The 15,342-nt window shown below is 36.9% G+C and overlaps 1 protein-coding gene and 1 non-coding gene across 2 annotated transcripts in view; both read right to left on the bottom strand.

Moving 5' to 3' along the window:
• RPL24 (ribosomal protein L24) overlaps positions 1-15,342 on the bottom strand; it is a 371,901-nt gene that overhangs the window by 177,116 nt on the left and 179,443 nt on the right. The window lies entirely within an intron of this gene.
• Positions 13,356-13,519, bottom strand: LOC142874834 (U1 spliceosomal RNA). The gene has a single exon (XR_012922432.1). It is a non-coding gene; the product is annotated as a U1 spliceosomal RNA (small nuclear RNA).

Genomic DNA, 15,342 nt, shown 5'->3' on the forward strand with positions numbered 1-15,342 from the left:
GATTTACAGATTCAACGAAATTCCTATTAAAATACCAATGTCATTTTTCACAGACTGAGGATAAACAATCCTAAACCTCATCTGTAACCAAAAAAGAGCCCCAATAGGCCAAAGCAATTCTAAGCAAAAAGAACAAATATGGAGGCATCATATTACCTGACTTCAAATTATACTACAAGGCTATAGTAGCCAAAACAGCATGGTACTGGTATAAAGGTAGACACATAGACCAATGGAACAGAATAGATAACCCAGTCATAAAGTAATATAGCTATAATCAAGTGATGTTTTTTGTTTTTACAAAACAGACAACAACATACACCCTATTCAATAAATGCTGCTGGGAAAATTGGATAGCCACATTCAGTGAGATTGGATCCCTATCACTCACCATATACAAAATTAGCTCAAGATGGATTAAAGTCTTAAATGTAAGATCTGAAACCATAACAATTCTAGAAGAAAACATAAGGAAAATGTTTCTGGATATTGGCCGAGGCAAAGACTTTAGGACTAAGACCCCAAAATAAATACATTATCAATAAAAATAAATAAATGGGACTTAATTAAACTAAAAAGTTTCTGCATAGCAAAGGAAATAATCAACAAAGTAAATAGACAACCCATAGATTGGGAGAAAATTTTTGCAAACTATACATCTGACAAGGGACTAACATCCAGAATATACAAACAGCTCAAACAAATTAGCAAGAAAAAAAACAAATAACCTCATCAAAAAGTGGATGAAAGGTGAACAGATTTTTTTCAAAGAAGATAGACAAATGGTGAAGAAATGTACAAAAATATGCTCACCATATTAATCACTGTCACTACTTATCAAGGAAATGCAAATTAAAATTAAAACCATAATGAGATACCACTTTACTCATCAGAATGGCTATTATTATAAAGTAAAAAATAAACAGTAAATGGTGCAGGTGCAATGAAAAGGGAATGCTTATATACTGTTTGTGACAATGTAAACTAGTACAACCTCTATAGATAACAGTATGGAGATTCCTCAAAGAACTAAAAGTAGACCTACCATTTGAGCCAGCAATCCCATTACTGGGCATCTACGAAAAGGAAAAGAAATCATTTTACAAAAAGACACCTGCACCTGAATGTTTTTCTTTTTTCTTTTTTAAGACAAATGCTCACTCTGTTGCCCGGGCTAGAGTACCATGGTGTCAACCTAGCTTGCAGCAACCTCAAATACCTGGCCTCAAGTAATCCTCCTCCTTCAGCCTTCTGAGTAGCTGGGACTACAGGCATGCGCCACCATGCCCGGTTAATTTTATATATATATATATATATATAGTTGTCCAGCTAATTTCTTTCTATTTTTTAGTAGAGACAGGGTCTCACTCTTGCTCTGGCTGGTCTCAAACTCCTGAGCTGAAACGATCCTCCTGCCTCGGCCTCCCAGAGTGCTCGGATTATAGGCGTGAGCCACTACGCTCAGCTTTGCAACTGAATGTTTATCACAGCACAATTCACAATTGCTAAGCTATAGAATCAACCTAGGTGCCCATCAACTGAAGAATACACCATGGAGTATAATTTAGTCATAAAAAGGAATGAAATAAGGTCTTTTGTGGTAACTTGGATGGAACTGGAGATCATTATCCTAAGTGAAGTATCTCAGGAATAGAAAAACAACACATGTTCCCACTTATATGGTCATAATGTGGTGTGTTGGACATTGAAAACTAAGAAGGGGGAAGGTGGGAGGGAGTGAGGGATAAAAATCTACCCATTGGTTACCAGTGTACACTATTCTGGTAATGGGTACACTAAAAGCCCTAATTTCAGCATAATACAATTCATGTATGTAACAAAAATCACTTGTACTCCCTAAACCTATTGAAATAATAATAATAAAAAAGCACAGCCAAGTTAAAGTTTCTACAGTAAGTAGAAATAAATTATGAAGAACCATGTTTCTGGACCAGTGATCCTTCATCTTCATCTTATTGTTTCTGTCTTCACATCTCAAAGCTCAATTCAGAGAAATATGTAAAGAAAGTACTCAGATATGGACTCAAAATACAGTATGCAACAGCCACCAAAGGATGACTCAATATCAGCTTTTTTCTTAATAAGCCACAGGTCTGGTGCATTTGGTTTAACATCCTGCTACAATCAGGCATTCTTTGGATTCAGTTCTTCTGCAGTTGCTGGTTGGCATGATGATTCTTCTAGTGGGGAAATTGAGAACATTAAAAAAATGAATTGTGGTAAAATACACATAACAACAAATTTAAAATCTTAATCATTTTAAGAGTACACTTTAGCTTTGTCAAATATATTCACTTTTTTGTGCAACCAATCTCCAGAACTTTTTCATCTTGTGTAATAAAACTGAAACTTCATATTCATTAAACAACTCCCCAATCCTCCTTCCCCTCAGCTCCTGGTAACCACTGTTCTACTTTCTATCTGTATGAATTTGATGACTCTAGATACCTTATAAAGGTATTTGTATAGATACCTTATACAGTGGAATTGTATGGTATTTGTCTTTTTGTGACTGGCTTATTTCACTTAGCATAATGTCCTGAAAGTTCATCCATGTTTTAGTATGTGTCTGAATCCTCCTTTTTAAGGCTGAATAGTATTCAATTATATGTACATGCTATATTTGTTTTTCCAATCATCTGTTGATGGACACTTGGGCTGCTTCCCATGTATTGGCGATTATGAATAATACTTCTATCAACATGGGTGTAAAAATATCTGTACGAGTCTCTGCTTTCACTTCTTTTGGGTATATACACCAAAGTGGAATTGCTGGATCCTAAGGTAACAATTTTTAACTTTTTGAGGAACCCCCATACTGTTTTCCATAATGGCTATACCATTTTACATTCTTACCAACAATGCATAAAGATTTTAATTTGTCCACATACATAACAACACTTATTATTTATTTTTTCTTTATTTCCTCAGACATCTTGGAGATAGTTTTTATGTTTTTGATAGTGGCAATCCTAATGGGGGTGAGGATGTATCTCATGTGGTTTTGATTTTCATTTTCCCAATTTTTAGTGATATTAACCATTTTTTCATAAGCTTATTGGTTATTAGTATATCTTATTTGGAGCATGTCTATTCAAGTAATTTGCTTATTTTATTTTATTTTTATAACAAAAGGAGACTTTCTTTTTTTCTCTTTTTCTTCTTTTTTATTTCAGCATATTATGGGGTACAAATATTGTACCTCCAACATATATTGTTGGAGGCCATCTGTACTTCATTCCGTTTTACTGCTGAATAATATTCAGTTGTATGGATATAGCACATTTATTTATCCATTCATCAGTTGATGATCACTTGGATTGTTTCCAGGTTTTGGCTATTATGAATAATCTATGAACATTCATGTACAAGTCTTTGTGTGGATGTACACTGTTATTTTTCTTGAGTAGATACCTAGAAGTAGAATTGGTGAATATATATAATTTTCATTTTAGGATATTATGGGGTGCAAATATTTTGGTTACATGTTATGACTTTGTGTCACCCAAGCCAGGATTGGAGGCATGAACTTTCCCTCATACAGTGCTCACTGTGTGAATCTTAAGGTTAATTTATATTCACCTTTTAAGAAATAGCCTGTTTGTCAAAGTAGCTGTACCATTTTACATTTCCCCCAACAATGTATGAGGGTTCCAGTTTCCTCATGTCTGTGCCAACACTTGCTATTGTCTGCCTTTTGGATTATAGTCATTTTAGTGGGTATTTGGTTATATCTCATTTCGTTTTTTTTTTTTTTTTTGAGACAGAGTCTCGCTTTGTTGTCCAGGCTAGAGTGAGTGCCGTGGAGTCAGCCTAGCTCAAACTCCTGGGCTTGAGTGATCCTTCTGCCTCAGCCTCCCGAGTAGCTGGGACTACAGGCATGCGCCACCATGCCCGGCTAATTTTTTTATATATATATCAGTTGGCCAATTAATTTCTTTCTATGTATAGTAGAGACGGGGTCTCGCTCTTGCTCAGGCTGGTTTTGAACTCCTGACCTTGAGCAATCCGCCCGCCTCGGCCTCCCAAGAGCTAGGATTACAGGCGTGAGCCACAGTGCCCAGCCTCATTTCGGTTTTAATTTGTATTTCCCTAGTGACAAATGTTAAACATCTTTTCATGTGCTTATTGGCTATTCATATATCTTCCTTAGTGAAATGTTTATTCAAATCTTTTGCTTATTCTAAAAAGTGGGTTTATTTCTTACCATTGAATTGTAAGAATTCTTTATATGTTCTGGATATAAGTCCCTTATCAGATACATGATTTACAAACATATTCTCCCAGTATGTGACTTGTCTGTTTATTTTCTAATTGGTATCTTTTGAAGCTCAAAACTTGTAAATGTTGATGAAGTATAATTTTTTTTTCTTGTATGAATTGTGCTGTAGCTAACAAATCTCAGCCTAACCAAGATCACAAAGATTTTGTTCTATGTTGTTTTCTAAAAATGGCGTATTTTCAGCTCTTAAATTTAGGTAAAATCTATCAGGTCTATGATTCACTTTGAGTTAATTTTGTGTATGATGTGAGGTAATAGTTTAAATTCATTTTTTTTCTTTCTGGATATCTATAATTATCCCAGCACCATTTGTTGAAATGATGCCTTGTCTATTATTGACTCTGCATTTATTTTATTTGTGCCTTTAAAGAAAAGGTGAAGTAGGTAGGGCATAAAGAATTAATTTATAGACAAAGATGAAGATGCTCTTCTGTTTTGAAGTTCTAAACACTTACATAAGAGAATGAGCATCTAGCTGATGTTTTAAAGAATAACCTGAACCACAGTTTTATATTATTTCCTTCATCTCTGCCTTTCCCTCCCCAGCTCTGCACTGAACATCTGTTTCTCTCCTGTGAGAGGAAGTGAAAGATTTAGGTCAGGCATAAAAACAGACTATCTTTACTGCACTGTTCCCTTTTAAAAAAAAACCCACCCTGCTCCGTCAGTTTACCATCAAATTACCCTATATCAACAGTTCTATTGTGATTTTTGGAAGTTGGCTTTCCCCAGGAAGCAGAACTGCTGTTGCTGGGTTATGAAATCAATCTAGCTGATCACTTTCAAGGATGCTGACAGGAGTCAAGAAAGATTATCTCCCAAGTATCACAGGACTTTCCCTTCTATTTGTTTTACTGATGAGTTTCTTGTAAGAAATATCTTAAGAGAATATTACCAGAGCTGGGGATCCTCCATGTTCAGATCCTACATGTATCTATGGTTCTGGGTAGAGGTAACCCCAAATAAGAATAGGTTCAGTTGACTGATACAAGGTAGCAAGACCAGCATACATGGGGAAGTCAGTCTTTGTGGGATGGTAGGAGACTAACTTCAGTCTCTGTGGGATGGTAGGAGCACTTATGTGGGAGCACCTATTCCCAAGTCTCTGTGGGATGGTTGGAGCCTAACTTCAATAAGCGAATAAGAGCCAACTATAATATCCATTCTGCTATCTTAAGTCTTTATAAAGAACAGGGGGATGATTATATCTTTCTTTATGGATATTTGCTGGGTTCCTCTGTTTTATTGTGCTAATCTAGTAGCTATAACTGGGTACTTATCTACTCTGGCTTTGCCAAAGATCCCTCACTATTGGGGTTGTGGCATAATAAATATTAATAATAATAAATCATAGTTAATATGCATATAGCATTTGTTATATACCAGCCACTCTTTTCCTGTATTATATATATCAACTCATTTAACTGTGCCTTGGGTGCATACAATAAAAGACATTGTTGGAGACAGTAAGGGTCTAGAAGCAATTGAGGTAGTATTTGGAATTTGGAAAACTATGTTTCCTAAAAGAGCTTTGTGACCAGAAGGAAAGGTTTGAGATAATACTTGAGGGATGAAGTTGAACAGCAGGGCTCTTTTTAGGGTCCCGTTTTTTCAGCTCTAAAACTCATTGGAGGAAAAAGTAGAAAACATTGGTCTTCATTTCCCTGGTTTGGTTAGACATATTCTTTTGATGTCCTTCTTCAAGAGCCTCTAGAATTCCCATCCTCCACCATCATCAGGCACTCACCTGAGTGTCTGCTTTCCTTGGTGTGGCACTGGGGCCCTCCTAGCCTACTCAGGTTGTCCCTGGCAGAATGGGTCCCTGTTGATGCTTTCCTGCCCTGTCTTTCAATGTGGCAGCTTTTTGTTGTTAATAGAAGTGGGGCAGTTTCATCATTAAGGGGAAGGTCCTTTAAAATTCCAATCATTGTTGGCCAGAACCAGAAATTTCACTAAGTTTAAGATTTCATTAATATACAAACATTCTGGCTTCCTCTAGGCTGTTAGCCAGTTATGTACACTTTAGTATAAAATTCATAAACAAGTTTTCTAGGAGGAAAAATAGGAGAAAGGACCAACTGGGGCCTTGGTTGGTCCTTGGAGAAAGGACCATAGGTTGTCTGAAACAAGAAGAGGGGCTAGTAAGGAACAAAAAATTGGAGAGCCTTTGACTACCTCAAAATTTTGCTGACAGAGGGCTGATCGAGATGCAAGTAGGTCTTTCATTGCTGCCCCCGAATCGCATCAACGTTGTTAACAGTGGCCTTCTACAAACCATGCACCCATCTTTGTTGTCTAACATGGGGAAGTGACTCAAATGGTGGGACTGTCCAGACAGATGGTTATTGCAAATGTGTGTGGGTAACTAGTTTTGGACAGGTGTTGCCTGGTGGTACCAGAGAAAATATGCCTTAGGCGGCAACTCCTTCTCTGATGCATTAAGACTGACCCTGTCAAGCTGAGCATGTGACCAAGATGGTCTTAAAGTTCCCCTCAGCTTGACTAATACAGGCCTCTGACCTCCCTTTTCTTTTTTTTTGACCTCCCTTTTCTTAGAGCATTTACTTTAGAAAGCTTGCAATTGTAAATTCTTTCTTTGTCCCTTTAGATCTAAACCTTCTCCCAGCCTCTTGCTGGTTTTATAATCCAGAAATGTCTTTCTCTAGGACCTAGGAGCCATCCCTTTGAAATGCAATTGTCAGGAAAAATAGTCTCTGTGGGATGGTAAGAGACTAACTTCAGTCTCTGTGGGATGGTAGGAGCACTTATCTGGGAGTACCTATCTCCCAGTCTCTGTGGGATGGTTGGAGCCAAACTTCAATAAGCGAATAAGAGCCAACTAGTAAACACAGATGGCCTACTCACATGGACCCACCTCCCCCGTAATGTAATCCATCGCTTTTCCACTAGCCCACCCCAGTGCTTAAAAACTCCCTACCTTTTGTTTTAAGAAAGTTGAGTTCTATCTCTCTCCTCTATTGCAATAGTCTTGAATAAAGTCTTTCTTGACGGCTTAACTCTGTCTGGTGCAATTTTTCTTTGACATATAGAAACTTGCACAGTATTTTACCTAAACCAACTCTCAGTGAGTTTAACAAGCCATTAATCCAGAACACAGGATAACTTTTTCATGGTACACTGTTATTTGGACTCATTTTTTGAGGCTCTGAAACATAAAACATTTTGCATATCATTACTTGCTTTTAGTAAGTCCAAAATCAAAACCAAAACCAGAATGCTTCTCATCTTCCTTTGTCATGAGATATACAAGATTTCCCCAATACACACACACACATGCATGCATGCACACACACATATTTAGTAATAGCTATTATTTTTTGTAGGCCTACTATGTGTGAGGCACCGTGTACTTTGTGCATTTCCTCATTTAATTCTTATAGCTTCTCTATGAGTTAGGTACCATTATTTATTTCTCAATGAGAAAGCTGAGGCTCAGAGAAGTTAAATAACCATTCCAAATTATAGTTGGTCCATGTCTGAAGTGTGGTATGAACCCAATCACTCAGTTTACAAATCATGACATCAAGCTATTAGTGATTATGCTTCAAGGACTCATTGAGCTACCTCATTAGAATTCTGGCTCAGAGAGAAACCTGTAATTCCAAAGGGATTAAGAAAGAACTTCTGTCAAGTTTTGCTTCCATTCTACCTCCCAGAGGCATCGTAGAAGATTTTACTATTCCTTGGAGGACTTGATCTCAAAGTGCGCCACCCCCAACCTCCTCCCACCCCTACTTTCTCTGTATCTGCCACCTGTCATTATGCTTTGTGGCCTGGTCCAATCTCTTGGAGCAGCCATTCTGATCTTGGTTTCAGGGTTGCTCTGACAAGAACAGCTGGGGATCTCCCCTGGTGCTTTCGGAACTTGGTATGTACTTCCTCAGTAGACCTTGAAGATGGTAGCAGTTTCCTTTTTGACTCATGCATAGGAGGAGATTCCGAGATTTTCTCTGTCATACTCTTGACCATCTGTCCTCTCAGTGGCACTTGGGTGATGAATACAACTCAGAAAAAACACAATGACTGTCACCAGCTCACAATGGATGACATCGCAAGGTACAATAATAATAATTGCATCAGGGAGCAGACAGAGCAATGGTTTATACTTATTTCAAAATATCAGCAATGCCAGAGAAATCAATCCCTGTTAAAAAATGTATCTTTCTAGCTTCCTATTTTTTTCTCGGAGATGGAAGGGACCTTTCCATTACTGACTAATTTCAGTAATTTTATATCAGAGTCTGTGCTTAAAAGTATTACAGACAAAATTTCAGAACCACCACAGTGCCTAGAAAAAGCATCTCTGGGACTATGAATGACTCCATGCTCCAGGCAGGTGATAAGCCATGTTTTTACTACAGAGCCCATCCCCCGGCATGTGGAGTGCTGTGAGGTTTTATTCTGTGAACCTGCAGAAAGCATTCTGTGGGTTTATGAACCTGGGCTGTTTGAATTCAGGAGAGCAATGGCGAGATTGCTAAGATGTTCTGCCTCCAACTTTTCTTCTTTCGCCCTCTTAGAGAGGCTCCCTCTCACTGGGCCTCTAGCACATACAGCCCTTGCCTCGGATTAATGTAATAATTTCACTTCTATTTATTATTGGTACCACGTCTAAATATTTTTCAGTGTTGACGAAGCATTTGGTGGCAATCAACATATACTGTCCTAGACAAGGAAAGTTAAAATGATTTTAAAAAATAATTTTCTCTAATTATAAGCACTTTGTAGATGATTGGGAAAAGAGGCAGAGAGAAACTGAATATGTTACACTGTGATATTGATGGAGAAGCCAAGGACTTCTTGCCCAGTATTCAATGTGTATAGCATGAGATTAGAATAATATGTAAAAATAAACATATTAAAATGAATATTTATTGTTTAATTACACAAATTATGTTTATTTTAGAAAATTTAGAAAGTAGAAATAAGGCCGGGCCCGGTGGCTCAAGCCTTTGTAATCTTAACACTCTGGGAGGCCGAGGCAGGAGGATCGCTTGAGGTCAGGAGTTTAAGACCAGCCTGAGCAAGAGTGAGACCCCTGTCACTACTAAAAATAGGAAAAATTAGTTGGGTGTGGTGGTTTGCACCTGTAGTCCCAGCTACTCAAAAGGCTGAGGCAGAAGGATTGCTTGAGCCCGGGAGTTTGAGGTTGCTGCTGAACTAGGCTGATGCCATAGCACTCTAGCCTAGGCAACAGAGTGAGACCCTTTCTCAAAAAAAAAAAAAAGTAGAAATAAGAGAAAATAAGAATATACAAATTTTAACATTTTAGTATACTTCCTTTCATTTTTATATAGATAGTTATATCTAAATATGTATTTATAGTTTTAATATGTCTCTTTTAATTTCTAAGTTCCTAAAGAATCAGACTTTGGTTTGCTGGACATTAATTTTTATCAGAAGACCCTCTTGTGTATGTTGTAAAAGCCTAGTGGTGCAAAATTATTGGTTTGGTTTCTCTTGCGTTCTGGTAGGATAAGACTTTGCTACTCAAAGTGTGGTCTGGGAATCAGTAACATCAGTATCAACTGGGAGCATACCAGAAATGAAGAATTTTGGGCTCCACCCCAGACCTAGTGAATCCAAAACAGCATTTTAATATGATTTCTGGGTGATTTGTATATATTAATATATTAAATTTTGAGTAATACTACTGTAGGAAAAATTTGACAAAATATTTTTCTCTAGTAAGTCAATTGTTGAAGGCCTGATTAGTCCCTAGCTCCCAGGGCAATATCCTCTTCTACCAGATGATCAGCTGCTTCCTGGGCTCTCACTTTCACAAAAACACCTTTGGATTGAGACTGTTTAGAGATCCACCAAACAGCCTGCGGGAAAATGTTGAGCCAGCTCTTCCAGACAGGAGATGAAAGACACAAAATGAATCTGGGACACACCAATATGCCAATTAAAGTCTGTATTGTTCAACATTTTATTACTTTATTGAAGTATTCTTCCTGGGCTCACTGTTGAATTACCAAGAAATGGTGTTGAACCAATTGAAAAACCCAGCAATAAAGTTCACCAATAGCATTTTCTTTACTGGGGTTTTTGATGCAGGGGTCTATTGACTTTAAGAATTGAGACTGATTTAAAAAACAAACAGCAGATAGAAAACACTCCATAATAACATGCCCTGGAAATAGAACATCTTTTAAGATGGGCATAGACATGTTGCTTTCTTATCCTCATAGACCTTTATTTGCTGGGTTGTGGCACTTTCCTGGTGAGCATGACTAACATAATAATAGCCCACATTTGATGGGATTTTATGATTCACGAAGTACTACAGCAGTGCTTTTTGATGTGCATATGAATTACGTGGGGATCCTGTTAAAATAATACTTTCAGGGGGTCCAGATTGGGGCCCGAGTTTGCCTTTTTAATGAGTTCCCAAGTGGTGCTGATATTATCAGTCCACAAACCACACTTTGAGAGAAGCAGGAACCTACCAAGATCTCTCTCGAGATTCACAAAAATGATGTAAGCTAGGTAGAGCAGGCATTTTTTTTTTCCCTTCAGAATATTGGCTCTATGAAGGTAAGGGTTTGGTAGTGTTTTGTTTGTTGCTATATCCCAAGTACATATAATGTTAGGCACTCAATACATTTTTGTTGGATGAATGAATGATTGCATCTTAATTTTATAAAGGAATTTAAATGCTTTAATTAAAGACATATTCTAACAAGTGGCAAACCTGGCATTCGAACTTAAGCAACTATTTAAATCAGAGAATTTGATACCAAATGAATCACTTTGTGGTTTACTTTTTTTTTTGGTAAACTTTTTTGAAGGAAATTTTGTAATTGAAGTATAACATAGAGCCATGGACAAACCATAAACATATAGTTGAGGGGTTTTACAAAGGGAATACACTTATGGAATCACATCTCTGATTAGGGGATTTCCAGCTCCCCAGAAGCCTCTCTTGTCCCCCCTCTCACTAATTATTCCTTCCCTCGGAGGTGGATGCTTTTATGACTTCTATCACCTTGAAATGGTTTTGAACTTGATAGAAATAGAATTTTATAGCATATGTGTTTTAGTGTATGCCTTTTTCACTCAAATTATGTTTGTATTCTTGAATATAGCTGTAATTTGCTTATTTTCATTTCATAGCATTCCCCTGTGTATATTGTGCATATTCCATGAAGACATCACAATTTATCATACATTTCACTGTGGACGGGCATTGTGATTCATTCCATTTTTTGGCTAACATGAATGCCATGGATAATTTTGTATATGATGTTTGATGAGCATATGTATTTATTTCTATTGGATATATACCTAGAAGTAAAACAGATTTGGGGCATTTTCAGTTATTATAGATATTGCCAAATAATTATTTTCTCTCAAGTTTATATGGAAGTATAATTGATAATAAAAATTATATATATTTAAGGGATACAGTGTGACATTCTTACGTCTCATGTATACATTGTCACACACAATGTGTATATATATATATATATATACATTGCAAAATGATTACTACAATCAAGCTAATTAACATATCCATCACCACACATAGATTTTTCTTATAGTGAGACTACTTAAGATCTACTCTCTTAGAAAATTTCAAGTACACAATACATTTTTATTAACTATAGTCACTATGCTGTACATTAGATCTCCAGAACTTTTTTATCTTATAACTGAAAGTTTGTATCCTTTGACCACATCTCCCCATTTTCCCTACCTCCCAGCTATTGGTAACTACCTTACTACTCTGTATGAGTTCAGCTTTTTTAGGTGCCACATATAAATGAGACCATGTGGTATTTGTCTTTCTGTGCCTGGCTTATTTCACATAGCATAATGCCCTCCATGTTCATCCATGTAGTCACAAATGGCAGGATTTCCTTCTTTTTCTTTAGGGCTGAATAATATTCCATTGTGTGTGTGTGTATATATATATATACACATACCGCAGTTTCTTTATCCATTCATCATTGATCATTAAGGTTGTTTCCATATCTTGGCTATTGTGAATAATGCTGCAATGAATGCGGTAATAGAGATATCTCTTTGAGATAGTGATTTTATTTCTTTTAGATATGTACCTAGAAGTGAGATTACTAGAATATATGATAGTTCTTTTCTAAATTTTTTGAGAAATTTCCATACTGTTTTTTCCCTCCAGGACCTTGTCTTAGGAATCCATACTATTTTCTATAATGGTTGTACCAATTTACATTCCCATCAACAATGTATAAGGGTTCTCTTTTTTCCACATCCTTGCCAACACTTCATATCTTTTGTCTTTTTGATAATAACCATCATAACAGGTGTGAAGTGATATCTCATTGTGATTTTGATGTGCATTTCCCTGATGATTAATGATATTGAACACCTTTTCATAAATTCATTGGCCATTTTTATAACTTCTTTGCAAAAATATCTATTTAGGTCCTTTGCCCATTTTTTGATTGTGATATATATATATATATTCTGGTATTGAGTGACTTGAGTTCCTTATATATATTGGATATTAAGTCCTTATCAGATATATGGTTTGCAAATATTTTGTCCCATTCTGTAGGCTGCCTTTTCTTTTTTTTTTTTTTTTTTCTGAGACAGAGTCTCGCTTTGTCGCCCAGGCTAGAGTGAGTGCTGTGGCGTCTGCCTAGCTCACAGCAACCTCAGTCTCCTGGGCTCAAGCAATCCTGCTGCCTCAGCCTCCCAAGTAGCTGGGACTACAGGCATGCGACACCATGCCCGGCTAATTTTTTCTATATGTATTAGTTGTCCAATTAATTTCTTTCTATTTATAGTAGAGACGGGGTCTCGCTCTTGCTCAGGCTGGTTTCGAACTCCTGACCTCGAGCGATCCGCCGGCCTCGGCCTCCCAGAGTGCTAGGATTACAGGCGTGAGCCACCGCGGCTGGCCTGCCTTTTCATATTGTTGATTGATTTTTTTCTTTGCTGTGCAGAAACTTCAGTTTGATGTAGTCCCACTTGTTTATTTTTGCTTTTGTTGCTTTTGGTATAATATTCAAAAAATTATTGCCAACTGTTTTTTGTTTCCCAGGGAAGAAAGCAAACACAGTCTCCAACTACCACAAGTTATGCAGTTGAGTTCCTCACATTTGGGGAAATCACAGGGGTCAGCCCATCTGGAGTGCAATGGATCAGCCTCGCCCTGGGAAGATGATCTTTGTGATCATGGTGTCTCCCCTGCCAGGGAAATATGCTAACAGTTTTTTCAAAGTGATTGTATTAATAAATTCTTCTGCCTTATTTATTTTTGATTTTTAAATGTTAATTAAGTTCTCTAGGTAATCACTGAAATTCTATCTTACTTTCTGCTGCATGGAAAACTCTGTTATGAATATTATTTCTGGGACTTTTGGGTCAAGATGGTGGATTGGGCATACACATTTACTTTTCTTCCTCCAAATAGCTCATAAAATGGCAATAAATGAATTTTTTTGGGAAAAAAGTATAACATAAAAGGACAGTGAGAAAGGAGAGACAACATCAGTACAATGTGAAATACCTGAGAAAGCTGACTCTTAGGCCAGCAGTGGGGAAGCTGGGAGGAAGCCTGATCTATACCACAGAATCTCCCAAAGCTTGAGGAATTAGCACATGAGATACCCCTGGAAGAGGAGAGGTAATGCTAAAAAGGAGAGCACTGATTAAAAGTCTGCTTAAAAACCAGTTTGATCCCCTCTCTCAATCCATAGACTTATAATTCTTTTCTACCCTTAACCCACCCTGGAAGAAGGGTGAAGAAAATTGCTCACTAGAGACCATAAAACATAAGGTTTCTGCACTAGGATTTTTCAGACACAGTTGAGGGTGTGAGTGTGATATTGAAAACCAAGGGATTAAGCAAATATTTACATTATGAATACGAAGACCACCCTAGACCTCTTCTACACGCAGCTCCCAAAATGTTGACAGGCAGACCTGTATCTTCTAGATAGAAGCCTGGAATATCCTTCTCTAGGAACTCCACCAGACCTAGAATAAAACAGTACTTGTAGTACTTGTACTGATGGTGGAGGAGACAGATCTCCAAGGAAATGGCTCAGCTAGATCAATAGGTACAGTGAAGCCCATGGTAGTCAAGTCCCAACCATAGGCTCAGAACTTCTGATCAACTCCTTTAGGGCCCCATTCTTAAATATGAGTAGGCAAGCAAGGTCACCAGCTAGCTGAGGAAAGATGTCTCAATGAAACAAATAGACCAAAACAAACACACAGAAAAAAAATCAATTTAGAAGAAAAGAAGTTTTTTTCAGAGGAAAGACTTCTTTAAAAAAAATCATCATTAGTGTCCTCAGACAGATATAAGATAATATTGCATTCATGAAACAAGAACAGGATGCTTTAAAAAGGGACACATGGGAACTCTTAGGAATTAAAAATGTAATAATGGAAATAAAAAGCTCAACAGAACAGTGGGAAGATAAAATTGAAGAAATCTCTGAGAAAGTTGAACAAAAAGGAAGAAATAAAAAGTAAAAGGAAAATATAATAAAATTAGAGGACCAGATCGTGAGGTTCAGTGCATTTATAGCAGAAGTTTTTAAGGGAAAGAAGGAAAAGAGGGTAAATAGAAAAGAGGAAATCAACAGCCGTATAATTAAAGAAAAGTTTCTAGAACTAAACGTTAGAGTTTCTAGGTTGAAATAATCAATAGATTGCCCAGCAGAATGGATTAAAAATAGACTCACTCCAAGATATATCATTTTATAATTTTACAATACTGGGGAAAGCAAGAAGGTTTAGAAACTTCCAGAAATGGAAAAAAAACAAAACAAAACAAAACAAAAAACCAACAAACCCAAGTCATATGAAAAAAGGCAAAAAAACCCACAAACAAACAAACAAACAAACAAACAAAAAAACCACAAAGCACCTATGTGTTTTTCAATAGCAACAACAAAGGCTAGAATTTAATGGAACAGTACCTCAAAAATTTTTGAAGAAAATTGATTCCTAACCTAGCATTCTACACTTAGCCAAATTCATAAGCAAATATTAGGATAGACTTAAAAAATTCA

The sequence above is a fragment of the Microcebus murinus genome, chromosome 1 (assembly GCF_040939455.1).
Source record: "Microcebus murinus isolate Inina chromosome 1, M.murinus_Inina_mat1.0, whole genome shotgun sequence".
In the NCBI taxonomy this organism is placed as follows: domain Eukaryota; kingdom Metazoa; phylum Chordata; class Mammalia; order Primates; family Cheirogaleidae; genus Microcebus; species Microcebus murinus.